Raw genomic sequence first — 7321 nt, forward strand, 5'->3', positions numbered from 1 at the left:
AAAGAGTTATAGGATTTAACTAAAAGGTAAACAATCAATTCTATACTAAGATAGAATAACAAGTATTAATCTGTGTAAGAGATGAACTATTCTAAGTTAACTACAACGAGTGTAATAATGAAATCCAACACATTCTTATACCCATTGCTTTAGGTCCTGTCCTCCTGTGCCTCCCATCTTGGCGGGAGGTTTGGGAGGCGCATGGCCTCCCATCCGCGCTGGCCTCCCGGAGGCCACGCCTTGGCGGGATGCCAAGTCACGTGATCCGCGCGCCCCACGCTGATCATTACCCGGGTGTCCTTTGACACCTTTGTTTCCCTTAGGCTGACTCCGCAACCCTTTCATGGAAACCTGTTAAGAGGAATCCTTCCTGTTTGTTCGTAACATTACCTCCCCCTTTAGGGCTATCGTCTCGATACCCTGGGATATTGTTTTCCCGTGCCGTGCGTCGTGGCGCCGGCTGCATATAAGGTCTGAGCCCGTCCACTCGCTGTAGTCGTCTCTCCCTGCTAGCCTTCCTAACCATGCCCAAGGTCCCGTCTTCCCGTCGTGTTCGTTCTAAGAACTCAACCCAGCAGCGTCAGTCTCGTGCTAACCGTATCCGTTAGCAGGGGAACGAAATGACTTTTTGTTGTAAGCGTTGCGAAGAGAAGAACCTTCGTTGTTTCGTGGACACTGCAACTAGCCGTTGCGCTAGTTGTATTGCTATAAAAGCGGAGTGTAGTCTTTTTGTGACTAAAGAAGAGTAGGAAAAGGTTGAGGCTAACAAGCGTTCTAAACGCTTGGCCCTCCTTCGAGCTGAGGCTGAAGTTGCGCGGCTTCGTCTAGAAGTCGCTAAGACTAAGGCTTTGGAGCGGTCTTACGCTGACCGTGATCACGCCATTCTGAGTCTCCAGGATCGCGCGAAAGAGCAGGCTGAAGGGGACTCTGCCCCTGGTACGAGCCTTCCTGCTGTCGAACCATCGCTACCCGGACCGTCGGCTGATCTGGGCGGGTTACAGGCTGATTATTCTTTCGATCCTTTTTCCCTTGATTACTTCCTTTCCCTCGAGGAGCCGGTCCTCGCTTCTTCGGACGCTTCCGATGGTATTCTTGTACCAGTGACTCGCTGTTCGTCAAGTTTCCTTCAGGTTCCCAAGTGTTATGGCTCTCGGGCCATCCCTTCCACTTGACCAAGTACTTCCACTGACCTCTGAACTTCCGCAGGTCTATAATTCCTTCGACTTCGTACTCGTCGTCTTCGAGCTCTATATCCGTTGCTAGCTCGGCATCTAGAGGTGCTGGTTCCAGGAGTTTCTTATGAAAGACTAGGTGGATTCGCATGCCTTGTGGGAGTTTTAGCTTATAATTTACTTTCCCGACTTCCTCTAGGATTTCGAATGGTCCTACTCAGAGGTTGTCCAATTTCCTGCATAGTCGTTTAGTTTTCAGGTTTTGTCTTGACAAGAAAACTTTGTCCCCCTTCTTAAAGGTTAGTCCCTCAATCCTTTGCTTATTCGCAGCCTTGGATGCCGTGAGGTTCCGCTAAGCTATGTTCTTGCTCAATTCTTCATGTAACTCCTGCATAAGACGTGCCTTATCTTCTGCGCCTATCGCGATACTCTCAATATCTTTTAGGTCTCGATAAGCCACCGGCTCATACCCGTAGTTCGCGTAGTGTGGTGACTTCTTTGTCGTTGCTGACTTTGAGCTGTTGTAGGCCAATTGTGCTGTTGGCAGGAGTTCAACCCAGTTGTCCTGCAGCTTGTTGGCGTACATTCGTACGTACTGCTCCAAAGTTTGATTCGTTCGTTCCGTCTGGCCATCTGTTTCTGGGTGGAAGCTAGTCGATAGCTTTTTCTTGACTCCCATTTTTGCCAGGAACGTGTCCCAATACTTAGACGTGAACAGCTTATCTCTGTCCGTTATAAATTCTTCGGGCATTCCATGCTCTGATATTAGTGCTTTTGTGACTTTATACGCGCATTCCTCTGCTGTAATAGTCTCTTCCGTGGGCACAAACTTCGCCGCTTTGGTCAATCGATCCACGATTACCAATATCGTGTCGCAAAGTCTTGCGGATCCAGGTTCTCTTGATACCGGGAGCTTCACTATGAAGTCTATCGTAACACTAGTCCATGGTCTTGTTAGAGGCTGTAAGGGTTGCAACAGGCCATAGGGCTTATGTCTCTTAGGCTTGTTCTAATGACATGCCAAACAGTTGCCTAGGATATCCTGCACCTTCGCTCGCAAGCGTGGTATGGCAAATACCTTAGCCAGTCTTCTAACCATTTCTTCTAATCCTGCATGTCCGTATTCCAGGGACTCGTGCAGTTCCTTAATGAGACTCGATCTCATGTGCGGGGGTACATATGTTTAGTCCTTTAAAACCATATCTCAGTACTCCTTTTCATCGTTTAACAGTTCCTCGGAGCCTTCGTCTTCGGGCTCGAACTGCCAGCTAGCTGCTTTTTGCTGCCATTGCTGCTGTAGCGTATCTACCTGCACGGCCACCTTAGCTACCCTAGCTAGTTCTGGCTGGTTGTATCTCAAGCTGCCGTCGGGCATCTGCTTGAATACTGCATCATGTGGTTCTTTGTGATCATCTTCTCGTAGGTCTGACCTACGACTCAGAGCATCCGCTGCCCCGTTGAGCGATCCGGCTCGGTGGGTGATCTTGAAGTCGAACTGAGCAAGCATCTCAGCCCATCGGACTTGTCGTCAGTTAAGTTTCTTGGTCGTCATGAAACTCGTCAAATTCTAGTGATCGGAAAACACTTCAATCGTGTGGGGCAAGCCTAACAAATGCACCTCCCACTATTCAAAGGCATCGACTACTCCAAGTAGTTCCTTATCGTGAACGTCGTAATTTAGTTCTGCTCCTAAGAACTTCCGTGAATGGTAGAACACCGGTCTCCATTTCGTGTCTAGGCACTGCTGTGACAGTACAGCTCCGAGTGCATAATCTGACGCGTCGGTCTCGACTCGCGTTTCTCATGTTGGGTCGTACATCTCTAGTACGGGTGCCTCCAAGAATGCCTGCTTGAGCGTTTCGAACGCTTCCTGGCAGTCTTGAGTCCATTTAAACCCGACTTCTTTTTTCGTAATCTCCGTAAGAGGGGTCGCAATCCAGGAGTAGTTCCTAATGAACTTTCGGTAAAAGTTCGCAAATCCTAGAAAGGATTGCACATCCTTAACTGTTTTAGGGGTTGGCCATTCCTGTACAGTCTGGATTTTCTTTAGATTCATTTTAACACCCTCTGTCGAGATGATAAAGCCCAGGTACTCGGTTTCCTTCGTATGGAATTCGCATTTGCTAGCCTGTAAGTACAACTTGTACTCCTTAAGCTTCCGTAGTACCTTCTTGACTTGTTCGACGTGTTCTTCTAGCGTGCCGTTGGTGTACACCAGTACATCATCTAGGTAGGCCGTAACGAAGATTCCTAGGTATTCGTGGAGCGCCTTGTTGATGACTGACTGAAAGGTCGCCGGCGCGTTCGTCAATCCGAACGGCATAACCGTATACTCGTACAGTCCATACTTTGTCTTAAAGGCCGTTTTCCACTCGTGTCCTTCTTTGATTCTAATCCGATAGAATCCTTCGCGGACATTAAACTTTGTAAACCACTTGGCTCCCTAGAGTTGATCTATAAGCTCTCCTATAAGTGGTAAGGGGTACCAATTCTTGACCATAACATTGTTCAACCGCCAGTAGTTGACACACAGTCGCCACTTCCCGTTCGGCTTCTTTACGAACAGAATTGGAGAGGCCATCGGGCCGTGTCCTGGTCTAATAAATCCCTTTTTCAAATTCTTTTGGAGGTAATCCCGCAGCTTAGCGTCGTGCTCAGGCGATATGGGGTACATTCCTCCTGGGCTCAACTTAGCTCCATCCTCGAGGACGATCTCGTGATCCTAGTCCTGATGTTCTGCTAGGTCTGTTGCTTCGTTTTCCTCGAACAGTTCTCGAAACTCGTTCGTCTGGTATTCTGTTGGTATCGCCAACTGTGGTACTGGTCCTTCCTTCGTAGTCGCGACCCGTTTTAACCAAATGACTCCTATTCTCTGAGGGTCCTTCACATAGATTCTCATGATCTTATGTGGTGAGATCGTACCTATCCTCCCGTCCTTGGGTGAGCTCTGGATAATCGGGTTCGTCTCTTTTCGTACTCCAGCAACCTTGTGCACAGGTTCTCGGCTGAGTATTGTTTTCTTTTGCCAATCGATGGCTGGGTTGTGTTCTAACAACCAATCGTAACCTATGAGGATATCTTCCTCTCCGAGGTCCATTATGTTGATCTTTACGCGGCTCTTCCTGCCTGCCAATTCCATTGACACCGGCTTGGTTTCTAGCCTGATCATGCCGCTCCCGTATGCCATGGGATTATCGTCGGCTAATACCACTCGCATCGGCACCTTCTTGGTTTGATGGGGTATATCGTATTTCTCCACCACTCGGGGTGAGATCATTGTTCGTGCAGCACCACTGTCTATGGTCGCTGTCATCCTGTGTCTATTTACTAGGACATCCGCTCGAAGTCTAAGATCCTGCGTTCCTACGCTCTTGACTTCCTTGAGGGTCGTTTTAGGACTGCCTTCACCAGCGTGACCCTGTCCCTGGTGGCATCCTAGTTTTTTAACTGCTTTCCTTTTTTCTTAGGAAAGTATCCATTGTTGATCTTAGCGTCAAGGTGTGCTCGGCATGCGTGGTCGTAGCAAAAGGACCAATGCATAAACTCGTGGGAAACCGGTCCCGCTGTCGCAGCTGATATTACTTGCATCCGCGTCGTTATCACCCTTGGTGTTTCTCGTCGGTGCATGCGACACTTCCTTGCCGTGCATTCCTGAGCTAATATCGTGCTGTGGTAGAAGTCGTCTACCTTGCGAGCATTTCTCCTTTGCTCCTTGTGGTAATCGCAGTTCTCCTTGCACTAGAACCAACACAGTTCCTAATATGCTTGCTGTTTTTCGCGTTCGTGGGTGTAGCATCCATCCACTCAACACTTGTTGTACCACAAATGTGTATAGCAACAATCGTCCTCATTGTCCCTAGTTTCCTCACGTTTCCTTAGGTGGTAGTCGCACTGTGTGTTACAGTCGACCCAATGCAGGCGCTCGTGTTGCTCCATCCGTTCCTTGAACGTGCGAGGTTCGTTCTTCTTGACCTCGGCTTCTGGGTCTCTGAAGCTGGGTTGTTCGTGAACCGCTTGATATCCAATCTCTTCAGAGTTCGGTCCCGTGATGATGATTCGTTCTTCGAGAGCGCAATCATCGGCCTGGTGTGTGGCATCTCCGCACATCCAGCATAGCTAGTTTCTTAGGCGGCGTTGTACTTCAGCCCCTTTAACCCTGTGGTCCGTTGGTAGTGGGTCGTCCCACTTGAAGTCTTTCAATCCTACGGCTTCTTGTACCATCTCGAAGGCCTCGTCCGACTCCTGTCGTGCCTCCTCATACAAGTCCAGGTCGCTGAGTGTGTCGTCGGGTTCCATGTTCTGTGGGTAAGGTGTTCTACACCTAATCATCCCAATCTTGACTTGACCTTGCCTGACTTCGTTTCTTGGACAGTCTCTGCGGAAGTGTCCTACTTCACCGCATCGGAGACATGCTTCCTTGTCGTAACGCTTTTGTCGTTCTTCCTTAGAAAGGCCGTCTTGGCTCTTGCCCTTGGTTTTCCGGTTCTTGTTTTCTTGCACCTTGCCAGTCATGATAGTGTCACCATCCTTGTCTTTACTATAACGTTGCTTCCTTGTATTGGCCAGGGTAGGCTGGAATGAGCGCTTCTTTTGCTTGTATCGTTCCCATAGCCTATGGTCGATTCGCGTGGCCAGCTTTATTAAAGCGTGAAGCGTTGTTGGCTTTTCATGGTGTACAAGACTGTCTTTTATATTTTCCTTCAGTCCTGCCTCGAATACGGTTCGTAGCGCAGCGTTATCCCGATTGATTCTTGCCTGTAGCTGTTTAAATTCTGCCGTATACGTCGAGACTGACTTAGTCTGCTTCAGGCGAGTTATCGCTTTTTCTGCCTGGTTCTTGGCGTCTACTTCCCCAAAGATGCGTCCCATCTCTTCCTTGAAGTGTTTCCAACTGGCGAATAAGGACTGTGTCTCAGCCCTAGTACCTTGGTCTGCGCTGTTCGATACGTAATCTTCTACGTATGGTTGAATCCAGTTTGCTGCCCTTCCTTTCATATAGGTACTGGCCATGAGGATCTTTCCTTGGTCGGTCGGGACTTCGTTGAATTCGCAATATAGGTCCATGTTGGTGAGGAATAGTCGTAGCTCGTATCTTCCTCCTTCATACTTCTTGGGTGGCGCCATCTTGGGTTTCTTTAATACTTTTTTTTCATTCGAGGTGGCCGTCAGCTGGCTTAAAAGCTAATTAATTATATCCTGCATGCTAGCCATCTACTGCTGCGTGATCGTGGCCTGTCGCCTAAGATTCCGCAACTCTCGTAAGTTTCGTGCGTCTTCGTCGTCTTCTTCGTCGTCACTCGGGGTCAGCATTTCGTCGTCGATTGCTGGTCGTGGTGCTAGTGCAGGTTCCTGTACTGGTCCACCATTGCTTGCCTGGGATTGAGAGTGATTGTGAGACATCTTGAATCTTAATTGGGCGACCTGTTGGTTAATCCTTCCACAAAGGCCGAGGTGGTTAAAGTGTTACACGGGATTGGGCTATACTTCTCTGATCTCGATCCGGGTTAGGGCGAGTAGACTTAAGCGGTAAGCCGTGCGATTGTTGTCAGGCGTTATTGTGGAAAAGAGTTATAGGATTTAACTAAAAGGTAAACAATCAATTCTATACTAAGATAGAATAACAAGTATTAATCTGTGTAAGAGATGAACTATTCTAAGTTAACTACAACGAGTGTAATAATGAAATCCAACACATTCTTATACCCATTGCTTTAGGTCCTGTCCTCCTGTGCCTCCCATCTTGGCGGGAGGTTTGGGAGGCGCATGGCCTCCCATCCGCGCTGGCCTCCCGGAGGCCACGCCTTGGCGGGATGCCAAGTCACGTGATCCGCGCGCCCCACGCTGATCATTACCCGGGTGTCCTTTGACACCTTTGTTTCCCTTAGGCTGACTCCGCAACCCTTTCATGGAAACCTGTTAAGAGGAATCCTTCCTGTTTGTTCGTAACATGCGAGGCCTGAGCGGCGCCCAGACGACGCGCTCAGACACTCGGTGCAACCTTTCTTTGATAAGTAAATAAACACCACGCAAGTAGACTCTATAGCTCTCTATTAAATACAACCTCTTGTATACCTCGCGATTGCTCCCTAGAGCGCAGCCCCTTACATTTTGTATTTGATCCTAATTAGACATAAGCCTTAGGCGGACTG

The sequence above is a fragment of the Exserohilum turcica genome (assembly GCF_000359705.1).
Source record: "Exserohilum turcica Et28A unplaced genomic scaffold SETTUscaffold_2, whole genome shotgun sequence".
Lineage (NCBI taxonomy): Eukaryota > Fungi > Ascomycota > Dothideomycetes > Pleosporales > Pleosporaceae > Exserohilum > Exserohilum turcicum.